The sequence below is a fragment of the Cydia pomonella genome, chromosome 22, assembly GCF_033807575.1.
Source record: "Cydia pomonella isolate Wapato2018A chromosome 22, ilCydPomo1, whole genome shotgun sequence".
NCBI classification, from domain to species: Eukaryota; Metazoa; Arthropoda; class Insecta; order Lepidoptera; family Tortricidae; genus Cydia; species Cydia pomonella.
Genome location: NC_084724.1, coordinates 13589716 through 13604056, shown reverse-complemented (window position 1 = coordinate 13604056; position 14341 = coordinate 13589716). Strand labels below are relative to the sequence as shown.

Here is a 14341-nt window from a genome sequence, read left to right as displayed (position 1 = left end):
CCGGCGGGATTCGAACCCGGGACCATCAGCTTCATACATTGAGAGTATTAGAGCCGGCATCTCCAACAAAATGATTCCACACCTCATTGAAGTGCCGGCACTTCACTGCGTTTAGTACGTCTCCGACTGCTGGCGAGATGCCATACATGTATAAAAAACTTCAAAAAACAATGTGTTATCATTTTTGTGTATATATTTTACAAACAATAAGGTAGATTATCAGTTTTTTTATTGTATTTAAAGAAAATATATAATAATAAGCGCGATTTGATCAAAATTGCTACGAGTACGAGAGTCAAACACAAAAGGTTTTAAGACTATTTTTATAAATTTTTATATCGGCAGTTTCACGAAAAAAAAACAAAAATCATTACACTTTAATAGAAATATATATTTTTTTATACTACGTCGGTGACAAACAAGCATACGGCCCGCCTGATGGTAAGCAGTCTCCGTAGCCTTGCCAATTATGCTTGCGAAGTCTACAGCTCACAGATCCATTAGTTTAGGAATCATTATTAAAAATCGTTTAGTAATAGCCAATAAGATATCGTGTATCGCACAAAACAAGCAAGATAAGAACGTTCTTTTATTAAGGGTCTCAAGTCCTCTGATTTTGCTAAGCTTGCAAAAGGGCGGATACAAAACCCTCGAAGTAAATTTTGGAACGTTTTATTTAATCAAAAAGACATCCTGATAAAATGGTGCTTCTGCGAAACTTAAGACGGCAGAATTTAGGTTTTTTGTTTGTAACATATTAAATTGTTATTTTCTTTCAGGCCTTTAGACACCGTCAGATCAGCTTAATAATACCAACATAATAATAATAATAATAATTTAGCCTATATACGTCCCACTGCTGGGCACAGGCCTCCTCTCATGCGCGAGAGGGCTCGGGCTATACTCCCCACGCTAGCCCAATGCGGATTGGGGACTTCACATACACCTTTGAATTTCTTCGCAGATGCATGCAGATTTCCTCACGATGTTTTCCTTCACCGAAAAGCTAGTGGTAAATATCAAATGATATTTCGTACATAAGTTCCGAAAAACTCATTGGTACGAGCCAGGATTTGAACCCACGACCTCCGGATTGAAAGTCGGACGTCATATCCACTCGGCCACCACCGCTTACCAACATATTACAATAATAATAATAAAGACGTTTATTCAAAAAGTTTAAACATAGGTACATAATAAAAGTACACAATAATGCTTACAAACTAATTGAAAGGGAAAGTGGCTCAGCTAATGTCTGCGCCAAAAGGCCTCGGGGCACAGCGGCCCTAAGGACTTCCAGCAACGGACGCTGTTATTGTGTTGGCGTCTGTATTACTGTTCTTTAAAGTTTCACATTGGGACCTACAGCTTGAATACTAGCTTATATTTTATTACATGGTCAGTTTGTTACTTCGCTGCAGTTTAAAGCGTATTAAAATAATAATTGTTAACCAATCGATGAAAGGCACCCATTTATGTCGAAGTAGTTTGGCGCTCGAACGCAATGAGAGCGCCAAAAGTCCGAGACTGAAAAGGTTCCTTTCACCCGAGTTAAACACTCTTATTTTCATTTCGAATACGAGGAAAGTAAAATACACGTGCATATTATAAAACACGGCTAAGTGTAAACTTTAGAAGTATTTCTTGAAATATTGTTATTTATGGAATGAGGAGTTCATTATCGGTATGAAAATTGCACAGCAAATCCATTTAAAATCAAAATTTGAATTGCTTATCGTAAAAAAGAGAAAAAAACATACTTAGAAAGTTCAGTGCTCTAGAGCAGAGACGTATCATTTTATGCACATTTTTTAGAACAACAATGACCCACTTTGAGCATGAGAAATGAAAAGAATAAAGATTTTAAATTCGTGTTATCAGAGATTTATAAAATATTACATTGAACAAAACACGACGATTTAAATTTACGTAACCACTAGCCAAGCGATTATTGGAAAGTCATTACATGAATAATGAATTAATTACTAATTAATAGCATTTTACGTCGTACAGAAACACTAATTGAAACCGATTGTAGGTAATTTGGGCGTAACAAATAAAAATATAACTGGAAAATTATAGTACTTAAAAATTGCATTGGCTATAACATATATATATTTTCAACCGACTTTAAAAAATAAGGAGCTTATCAATTCGACTGATTTGTTTCTTACCTCAGAACTCCGCCATTTAAGAAAAGATTTGAAAGGTTATTTTTGACCACACCAGCTCGTAATGTCTTATATATAGGTAGGTTTTGAGTTTATAGTGTATAGCTTTTTCTCATTTAGTAGATATAAATGAGTTTTATTATAATTATTATAAATTTAATAAATTCATTCAAATTATAAAATTCAGAACATATTAAAAATAATTAATTTCAGCAAAGATTAATAACGAGTTGTTATTTTCTTCACATTGATGTGGTGAAAAATTGTGTGCTTCTTCACTCGGTAGAAGAGTTTGTTTTACCCTTTGCTTTAAAACACTCGCAACTCTCAATATGTCACTTTTCTATCCTCTCACCACGCTCGTGGTCCATTTGTGGGATTTCGGTTATGAGGAGTACGAGGACACGAGTGAAACCACGGGCTGCTCTAATCGCACTGGTTTATTGTAGTTCGCATTAAGAATGACATGAAAAATCGCTGCGTGCGAAATAAGTCCTACCTATGACTAAAGACTTCGTAAGGTGAAATTAAGTTGTGAGAATTTTCTGCCAACTTTGCATGCGTGAGAGACAGCCGCGAGTACCCTATCCATATTACACGTGATGCTGAAATCTCCCTTTTAAATTTTTGCACGTGTAAGCTGATACTTGATTGACGTCTATTGGGAGTCAACAAACAGCTAAGTACTTGTTATCGCTGAAGTATTCGGCTGATGATACGCGAACTTAGCAGATTTTAAAAGGGTGCGCGGCATGAGCTGTACAAATTGGCTAAATTAACTGTTACTTTTGAGGAAGGATTAATCTAACTTTGGAAGTGGGTAAATTGTACCTATTAAAAAAAAAACATTTATTTATAAATTTTCATCTAATAATTTAATACGTTTTCACATGTATAAGGTAAAGGTAAGAAAGGATTTTTTTGTATGATAGTATTTGGATTACCTATAATTACATAATTAATAGAACAGTCATAAAATAGGGGATTGTCGGCCAAGTTATAGATGCGGCGGACGACCGGTTTGGCCTAGTGGGCAGTGACAAGCATGGATATTTGTTCCTGAGTCATGGGTGTTTTCTATGTATTTAAGTATTTATTAATATTTATATATTATATATATCGTTGTCTAAGTACCCTCAATACAAGCCTTATTGAGCTTACTCTGGGACTTAGTCAATTTGAGTAATATAATATTTATATTTTATAGATAATAACAATGGCCTAAACACGAATATCTTAAAAATCTGTGTACATTTCTGTTGAAACGTGCGTGTTGGGTGTAATATGCCGGTTTGGTCCTACAATATTGTATGAAAATCCATTATACCAACCACCTCATTATAGCGCCCATTTCCGTGGTCTATTATACCTACTTATCATAAACATAATGGCAATATTTCCCGACATTATTGAGAAAAATCTTGATTTAATTTTGGTCATAAAACCTGTGTACTATTTATTTATTACTCAAATAACTGAAACAGCATTACAGTAAATACCAAGGCACTACAAAATAAAAAAGAAAACAAAAAAATACAAATAAAAACCAAAAATAAATTAAACATTAGATTTGGGCGACAACATAACAGCGTGGCTAGTCTGTAGCGTCCTCTGACTTCTTGTAAGATTCGGCAGGTTGCCCCGGAACCGCCGGAACACCACAGCAATATATTATATTATGGGATATTACGTTTAGTAAATCATTAGGCAAAGAATTTAAGAGAGTTTTAAAGAGAGGTATGGGCATTGTGAATTTCATCTCGCTTTGTGTGGTAGGGCACAGCCAGTGGATGTCATTCCAGATCTAGAGCAGAGCCCAACTGGGGAAGTACCTCCAGTTTACAGTAAACCGCAGCCAAATAACACTAGACCCTACTCATAGTGTTGTGTTCCTGCCGGTGAGTAAGGTTGCCAGAGCTCAACGAGGGGGGGGGGGGGGTTTAGGGTCGGCAACGCGCATGTAACTCCTCTGAAGTTGCAGGCGTACATAGGCTACGGAGACTGCTTACCATCAGGCGGGCCGTATGTTTGTTTGCGACCGACGTAGTATATATTTAAAAAAAACATAAAATTCAGGTTAACTAAGTTACACGGAGTCTGCACTGCACCCACCCAAACCTAACTGAGTTAAAACCTAAAAAATATAGGTGTACACACAAATTTACAATAATAATTGAAACGTTTTGCTTGAGATATTGTGTGGTCTCATTATGCCAGTAACTGTGAGGCATGCACGGAAATTGCTTCAGAGTTCGTCGAGCCAAACCATAGACTATCTAATTATGGACTCCGCCTTTTTAGGGTTCCTTAGTCAACTAGGAACCCTTATAGTTTCCGTCCGTCCCGTCCGCGGCTTTGCTCCGTAATCGTTAGTGATAGAAAACTGTGATTTGGCATGGATGTATAAATCACGCATGGCAACAGAACGGTAACATAAAAACTAGAAAATAGTACATTTCGATGCTAGTGCGGAAAATATGTCATTACTTCACGAGTACCGAGATAGCAAGACTCGCGGGACGAGTGAAGAATGTCATTTACGCACGTGTAGTGAACGACATTTTAATACAGTTGCGAAAAAATAAGAAAAACAACAAGTACTTTTTTATGCATGTTCTATAAGACAGAAACAATTATAAATAAAAATTATTGTACCATTATTACCTAAGTATCGTTATTTACGATTATTTGTGTATCGTATATTTAAATTGTATATACAACAAACTTCATCAAAATCGTTAGAGCCGTTTCCGAGATCCCCGAAATATATATATCGGAGAACGGCTGAATCGTACCATCTACCGCCCTTAAAAGGCATTTTATCACGCCATATTTGACAAATAAATCAAAGTAAGATGTTTCATACATGCGAGTGGCGTTCGACGCAGTGCCGCCAAGGCGTCATAGAGTGCGCTGTCAAAACATTTGAAATCCAAAACAATTAAAGTTATACTGTCAATCAATCTTCAGACGAGAACGGGAGAAGATGACGTCGATTAATTGAATTGATTTGAAATTGCTTGTTTAAAAGTATAAGATGTAAGTGATCTGCGATGTGTAACATAGTTGAGTTTAGAAAGTTTTGCAAGTCACCCTAAATAATGTGCTGCACTACAATACTTCACTATACTGGTATATATTGTTACTTATTATTATAAATTATTGTGTAATCTTATCAAAATGAAAAGTAGAGTGTTTAACTTTGTTATCCGGTTTCACCCTCCTAGAAGGCATGTAATCAGATCTGATAAATTGTACTAATTGTTGATTTATTTTCTAAGTAATTATTTGATGTGACAAGGATCCATGATAGCCAATTACGTGCTGAGTTTGATATAATAATTTTTTAAGTATATTTATCCAAAATGATTAATTATGATCTAATTTCCTCAAAAATGAATGAATGAATTAATTTATTCAAGAAAGTCATTTCCATATAGATTTAAAACTATATATAGTCCTCCATGTCGTATCCGACAACGGCGACCTTTACAATTTCCTCTGATGAGCACGTATATGGCTCGCGAAACCGAACTTGGTCTTAAATGCCCGGTCGCACTGTGCAAAATAAAGCTGCCCTTGGTCGTTATATGTGTATGCGTAGAACGGCTTAGGTCGGCTACTAATTACATAACAAAACACAATTCAATAAAATCAAAATTTAAATAACATTTAATTAAAAACATGTCAATTAAAGGCCGGCGTCCCGGGTCTCCCCGAACCCATCGCGGCAGGCTTGTAGTAGCCCCTCCCGCGCTCGTGCAGCGGGTTGGCGTCCCACTCTACCCGCCGATATTATCGTATTTGGGGAGGCGTCATTGATGTAAGTGGAGGCGTAGATTGTCTTTCTGGCGGTGGCGCTCCTTGCGCGCAGCAACGCGTCCCAGGCGTCCCAGCACGGCGCGCGCCCCTTCCCGAACATGGCGCTCGCGCTGCACCTGCGCGGCAGGCGGAACAGCAACCGCCACGCGTTGTTATACTGCACGCGCAAGTCTCTGACTCCACTGTATACACGCTTGTACAAAAACTGAGAGTGAGGAACAGCTGCCTTTTTACGCTGTCCTTTCTCTTAACCATTCGCGATTCGGTGTCACCCCATGTTCCCAAATTGAAGTTCATACGCAAGGGTGCATATGTATAGGTACTTAACTACGTCGCTAATTGTACATTCAATTACATTTGAGTAAATCTAAAGATTCTTAACGTTATATCAAAAATATAAGTTGAATACTGTAATATTTATTTTACCAATTAATTCAATTAAATAAACTTGTTATTTTACTTGTAACGATCATTTTCGCATTTCTACTCCAAACTTGCTTATTTTCAACTTAGATTTATATAAAGTTCAACTAACTTAATAGAAAAGTTGCTACAGTCATCAATATTGTTGTATAAACGTTGTCTGAAAGATACTTTTAACGAGAAAAGTCCGTTAACACTACTCATGCTGAAAAGTAACGGGTTTGTATGGTAATGGGTCATATATCGGGAAATTACCGGTCCCATAATGGGATAACCTGCTACAATTTAGGAAGAATTTAAATTTTCCAGGTCAGAGGTGTAGGGTTAGAGCCGGCGTAGCTTTATTTGACGTTTATAAGCGCATTGTAATATGCCTACTTAGAAAATAAACTATCTTTAACTTAATTGTATAGATAACTCGTTCGCGTCTTTTCTGTGTAGATCGCGAAGTAGATTCTCTTCCAAGCTATTTTTTACGCCATACGTTTGTACAGACGTGGTATTTTTTTTCAGTGCTTGAGACTCAAATAAGAAAACCTTGATATATATTGTACCCGAGTCGTTAACTTTTATGATATTGTCCACAGAAGATAACTTTTTGTAAAATTTGTTGACTCACGTAGTTACGCGATATAGATCTCTAAGGAACAGTATACTTGTATAATTTCTACATAGGCCCTAACGAGAATATGAGCCACATTTAAATATCACTTATTTTTATCAAAATAAATATCTAAATATCCTGGCCTTAGATATTAGGTGTGCGAAAACTCTTCAAAGCTTTAAAACCCTACTGAAAAATCATTACTTGTCTCTTTCTTAATGTGCCGCTGTGTTATATTATGTATGTATGTATATTTAGATATGCATCTAATATTTATTTATTTTAATGTAGGTATGTATTGTTATATTTATATGTTTATTTAAATTGTAAATGTACTGTATGTACTGTCTGCTTAATGTATGTGTAATTTTCCTATTCCTCTAATTCTAAAAACTTACTGTTCTTTATATCCTGCTACCCTAAGGTTGTCTGGAAGAGATCGCTTACAGCGATAAGACCGCCTGTTGCTACCTTTCTTTACATTGTAAATCTGTTTTTAAATTTGTTTTCTTTGTGGTGCAATAAATAATATTTACTTACTTACTTACTTATCTTTTATATTTAATAGTAAGAACTCAAAACAATACAACAACTAATTATATGTTTACATATAGTCAGCTAAACTGTTGCCAGCGTGAATACGCTGATTGAGTATTTTAGTGAACGTGTCAAAATACTCCCAGCAAGTAACTTTCTCAACGCCGTAACATATAAATCACATGGAACGTATACTTTATCTGTGGACCGTATGGTTTAAAATGTAACAACTCAAAACCTGGACGTATATATCTCAAGGTTATGATTATTGTGACTTGTGTGATCTAGATAAGAGTAGACATAACATATAATACTCTGCACTCTCTATTCCATTCTCAATGATCCACACTCCCCTGAATACCTTAAGTACTTCTTTCACTTTTATGGTGCTTCTCGTGACCGTCAATTTCGCTCTACTGGCAATCTCTCTCTTTCTATCCCCACTCATAGAACAAGCTTCATGTCTAACTCTTACGCCATTCAGGCAGCACGTCTCTGGAACGGTCTTCCCCCTAACATTAGAAAAGCTCCCAACAAGTTTGCTTTCAAAAAATCTGTGCGTGATTTATTTGCTGGCAGTTTAAAGATCAATTAAGTATCAGTCTCACGAATCGGTTATGTATATTATGTATATATATGTATATATATATTTATTTATTTATGTAATGTATGTATGTGTCTTTATGTATTTAAGTAGTTTATAATTAATTTATGTGTATTAGGACTCTAATTCTTTCAATAACAATTTCTTTTAGTTTTAAACGCGCCGCCTACAATCTTTTCTGCTTTGCCCTAAGGTTGACTGGTAGAGAATGCCTCATGGCATTAAGTTCGCCTTTTGTACATTAAGTTTGTCTTTTGTGCAATAAAGTTTTAAATAAATAAATAAAATAATATATTATGTCGTGAATTCTTGGGGAGAACCCTTGGTACCTATATCGAAGCTAGTTATCCTGAAAGAGTAAATCATCAAAAACATTTTCATGTAAAATGTAGCCAAGACGAGACCATAATGCTCGTACTGTCAAAAATATATCAGATCTCTTGTAGAGCCAAGCTTCTAACTCTACAAGCCCAAACTTCACAAACTCTACTCCTTAGTTAAAATATAAGGCTTGGCCATTTCGCTACCGTCACATGGGCGTATGGTGAAAAATGTATTCACTATTCATTATTTTTTATTATACAATACTTCTTATAGTAACAAAATGGCCAAGCTACATATTTTGACTAAAGAGTAGTTTGTGAAGTTAGGGAGATACCAAATTCCAGCTTCCTAGGACATAAATCAGAGCACAGCAGCATGTAAAGATACCTAAGCCTAATATTATCAAATTACACAATCAAAACCAGTGTTTTTAATTCAGCTGATGTTGATTTGCTTTAACTTTTGCCAATATGATTAAGAATATTGAGATACATTTAGTTCCATCGGACATCGTCATAACCCTTTACGACCGGTTCGATATAATTCTGCAAATTACTTTTAAAAAATCCTGCCCGCAAGTAAATTGTCTTTTCGAGCTCAGACCTATTCCGATCGAATCTGCAGACATTAGCGACACGTTTCAGTACTAAATACCGCAAGTCAGTAGGATCAGTCTGTCGCGAGACTGCTTTGAAGATGGTGGCATTTTTTGATGGGAGTAGTGGCACACGTAAGTTCTTAATTTTGTATAATTTTGGTATCACACTTGTTATTTAATACTTAATTATTACAGTAAAAGAGTTATGTGTGTTTATTTATCACAAATTAGAGTAACAATAAGTTATTAAGGGGAAACTACATGCTCCTAAAAAAGAAGTGCACGAATTTGTGGGTTCGGCCGTAGCCCGTAAATCGATGGTCATAACTATTTGCAAGTTTTTGTCTATCCGGCTTCTGCGCAGAAAATCAAATCAAAAGAAATAGTCATATGTTTGATAGTTTTATAATACTTTTCGTTTTGTAATGTTAGATTTGTGTTTTTTTTAAGCGTCCATTAAGAGGCAAAAAATTCCTTGAAATTTTGTGCAATAATGATACGAGTATATCACATATTGAGGAATTATACGATGACCTCGAAGAATTCCCTTATTCGCTTATTGAATGAATTGAAAACGAAATCAAAGAATCAACGACGAATACGATGAGATGTACCTACCTAAAGAGAGTCTGCTGATGGTGACAGACCCAGTGTCACTAGTTAGGAGGAAAGAACAAATATGTTTTCCTACTGTCTAACTGCTCGGGAACGATCAGCATTAAGGTTGTCAAGAGATGGGAGATAAAGATTCGGTCATACGTGTATGTTACAGCTTCAGAAAAAGTTATGAACTAATAAACCCATGGGAGGCGTTGATATACCTTTTTTTAAACAAGGTGATGGACACTGAAACTAAATTCTTTCTTTCTTTTTACATGTGAATGAATCAATATTCATTTTATGGATATTCGCTTGATTGTGATGCCATAGGCCGTCCTAGGTGCGAAATACTGGATTTACTCGATTTTCGCTTCAAAATCTTAGAAATGTTGGTTAAACCACCAAGAAAACGACGTAGTGAAGCATGTCTGAGGCGTCTGAGTGATGTTTCAGATGATGCTTCAATTTGACGATACCAAATCTCCAAGAGCCCGCCAATTTCAGACTGCTTCAGCAGGGCTATTACTCGTTGTATTAAATGCAACGTGTTCGTTACACGTCAAAATATTTTTTTCAAGCATTTCCTTTAGATGTAGTTGAATTGAGAGTACTTTACATTTGTTGATTATTGTTTTTAATCATTCTTTAATCGTTAAGATGTTGATTCTTAAAGAAAATTGTGATAATTATGCTAAATTGAATACTGATTACTTCATATGCTATGCATGTGCAGCATACACATGCATTGTTCTGTAAAATGTTGCGTTTTAGTCATATTATTTTACAAAACTCAATGCAAACTGCACGTTCGTGCATTTCCAGATAGTTCCTGAACGTCACTTTCGTGCACGCGATTTTTTTTATGATAAAGGACACTAGGATTTTTTTAAACATTTTATACGCGTATTTTATAACAATTAAAAACGGTTCACATGCATTTTTTATGAATCTTTGCAAAATATTTTTCCCGGCCGTAAAGGGATAATTAGATGAACTTAGCTCAATAGGAAAATGTAACATACCTCTATTTGTCACATTAAAACTCATTTTATATTTGGAACTTTTGCGCTGGGTACGTGTCGTCTCGGGGATTAACGGGGAATCGTAGGTAGTTTTAGGTTTTTGGACAAAGCTTGTTGCGGATTTTATGTTGTACCTACATTAATGACGAAGCCTGTGGCGGATTTTCACTTATGTAGATTGGACGAAGTTTGTTGCGGATTCTGTTTTGTATCTATGCTTTTGACGAAGCCTGCGCTGTGGATGATATCTCTACTAATCTAAAAATAAGAGTTTGTAATTAAATTGTTATGAGATTATGTATATGTTTTATATTATCACATATCATAGTGTCAAGTGATATCGATCTTAATATTTTGTAATATTGTAAGACGTGTCTTTTTAACCCAACACCAGCAAAATGTCACCCCGGCCGGCTCGGCTCCCTTCTTGCCGCGAGCGGTCTCACGCGTCGCTCCTGAGCAAATTCAAATATGGCACTATTTAAACTAAACTATTTATAATTAGGTTATAGGTATGACCATACATTAATACCCACTTAAGATGATGGGAAACATGTTTTCATATCAAAAGATTAAAATTAAATCCTATGCGAAGTTAAAAATCTCTACATGATTAAACGTAACTCGCATAGAGGATTGCACGGGCAGTAATAAATTCTAACGAAATCAATATAAAATTAAGTTGATTTTATGACCGACGGGAAGAGTTATATGTTTTAGCAGTCTATGTGCATAAATGTATAGCTATTTCATACATTTTAGCTGATCAGATGACCATGTTTTCTACGGAAATTCCAAAACGATTTTCGCGATTTCGGGGTCAGTCCCATAATAAAAGTACCTCAGTGTAGCGAGTACAATCCAGGCCTGCATTTACAGCCCCGTGATGGGAGGCACCCTGTATAATAAATATTCAGAAACAGAAAATACGTAATAACTGTCAAATTGAATTATTTCATTCAACACGAGTGAGATGATTTAAATTTAAATTATTTTTACCTCACGGAATTAAATTTATAACTCATAATTATATAATCATTGAGCGCTAATTAATTAATACTATACAGATAGGTATCTGCATAATCAGAAAACTATTCACTGGATAAAAATATTTTATTTTGTGTAAGCTAACTACCGATCAAGAGCAAGTACAAGTACATATAAGTTAAGAAAATCTTGAAGATCTTTAATGTTTAGAATCATTTGCATTTACGCGCCTTCCTTATCGCCTGGTTCCGTTAAATTAAAACCTTTTAAACCTACATTTTCAGCGTTAATATTTCAATTAAAATTCCTTCATTCAGTGTAAACAGTTTTCAAGTCTGCAAGGAAATTTCAATCCTCTTTAAAATTAAATAATCACCATCTCAAATCGTTTCGTTCATTCCCGCCTTTTGTTTTGAGTCTGCATAGACAATTTTCTCACAACAAAAAATATCTCGCTGCGTCTGTTAATCCATAAAAATTTAACTCGGAATATGTGAAACTAAAACAAGAATATGATTAACGTTATTATTTACTTACTAGTTTTGGCAGCCATTCAAATATTTCAATCAAACTTCACAACAACCACTAAACAATTAGTAACTATTAACAAAACATGAAATTATGTTAACTTTTGGTATTTACACAATGTCGAACGTTTAATTATTTCCTCATAATCGAGTCGGTTAACTTTATAAAACTTTTTTATTCGGAGAGTCCGCGCGGTGCGGGCACGGCGGGAGGCGGGCAGGCGCGACAGTTAGCGGAGTTCGACTAACGCGCCTTCGATGCTGCCCGCTGCTGAACTGAAGGCAACCATTTTTTCACGGTCTAGGACAGATTCTAAATTTGAACTTTGTTCTGAATAAGTTTGCAATAGTACCTTCTTTGGTGGTAGAGTACTTGAGTACGTATACTTTAAAAACCTTCTTCCAGTTTCTTATATGAAATCCATGGACCGCTGGAATCGTAAGTAGCCAATCAAGCATATATACTAAAAGATTAATTTTAACGCTAGGAGAACGTTCTTTGTGCTCTATGTATGTAGAGGAAATCTGAAAAACCATTGCCTTAGTACATTTTGTAGTGTACACTTTTGTAACAAAAAACAATGAAATGAGACAAAGGGTTAATCGTGGCAACTTACTTCATTGAGTCATACCCTACTGGCATTTAAATCCTTTATGTTAATTTCCGTCGTTTTTAACATTGAACAAAACCAGAAACAACATAAAATCTTATCTAACTACCGTACCAGCGGTGGCAGCATGGTTCCATTTTTATCGCTTGTCACTATGCCCGTCACTTTCGCACTTACATACTTGTTAGAACGTGACAGACATGGTGACAAATGATAAAGAGCCGACCATCTTAGCCCTACTGCTCACGATGTTTCTCGAAAATCATACGAAGCAACGAAAGCATTTTTGTCCATGTTGACATAAAGATGTTCGCAAACGCTCGGCCTATAAAGTATCATCAATTTATTTTGTAAAAGATATCGTCGAGTAAAAAGTTTAAATGATGGCATGTTAAGTAAAATGAGTTTTAATCTGAAGCCCTTACCGTTTGCCGAGAGTTCGTATAAGAAAAGTTCTTAAGAAAATATCGCGTACTTTCTGAGCTCTTCGCGGTATTTTGGTAGGTCTTATTTACCATAAGTTTAAGTAATCAACATCGGTTCTAAAGTTTTGAAGTTTCACGTTTTTACCCTCGAGGGAATGATATATAGGAGGAATTCATATTAGGAGTTTGCTCATTCGAATTAATGTTACAATTTATTACCAGCAGAAGGACGAACGATTTACATGCGCTCTTTTTTGTAAATAATTTGATGCACCAGACATTTTAATTACAAGCTTTTACAGTGAATATGGTGCAACATTACCGCAATAGTGCGATAATTAGTACATTAGGCAACTGACGAAAATGTATGGGACCATATGTACTGTAATAGTACATTTCAACACACTTGCTCAAAACGGCGTTTTTATTCCACCGATTTTTGGCTCATAATCCTAGATATTAAACACGCGTGCTTTTTCAGTATATTATAACACTCGTGCTTTTTCATTATATTATCCGACTGAGTTAAGAAAGTAAATAATTGCTAATAATATGTATGGATGGAAACGGAGCCTTCTTAAATTGGTCGAGTAGATTTTACAACGTGGACTGGCGGTGCGGCAGGCAGTATGATCAGTGATCGGAACTATGGGAGTAAAACTTTAACAAAACTTGTTAAGCGGACATAAAATAGTGCATACAGCCCTAAAAATATTCCTGTCCATAGGGATAGGAATAGTATAGTACTTACAGCCATAAAAATATTTACATTCATAGATATTCGAATATTTTTAAGACTATAAGCACTCTTTTTACGTCCGCTTGATAAGTTTCATTAAAGTTTTACTCCCATAGTTCCGATCATTGAGTATGATAGATGCAAGACTGCATGCATAGTACTAACCGATTTAACAATTAAAATTTGATTAATATGAAAGTTTCTTTTTTCCTAGCAAGTGTGTCGAAAAAGGTCGTATGAAACGCGTATTTTATGATCATAACACACATCGGCTTTCTTATTGCGCGCTCGCTTGTAGCTCGCGCGCACAATATCGCCTCGTGTGTAATGACCAACGTAGCACACTT

General features: G+C 35.6%; 1 protein-coding gene across 1 annotated transcript in view; it reads right to left on the bottom strand.

Annotated features, from left to right (window-relative positions):
- The window catches only part of LOC133530376 (orexin/Hypocretin receptor type 1-like), a 162810-nt gene extending 149388 nt beyond the window's left edge, over positions 1–13422 (bottom strand). The window contains exon 1 of the mRNA XM_061868288.1: positions 12230–13422. The gene's annotated coding sequence lies outside the window, so the exon portion shown is untranslated. The remainder of the gene's footprint in view (positions 1–12229) is intronic.
- Positions 13423–14341: the final 919 nt, after the last annotated feature.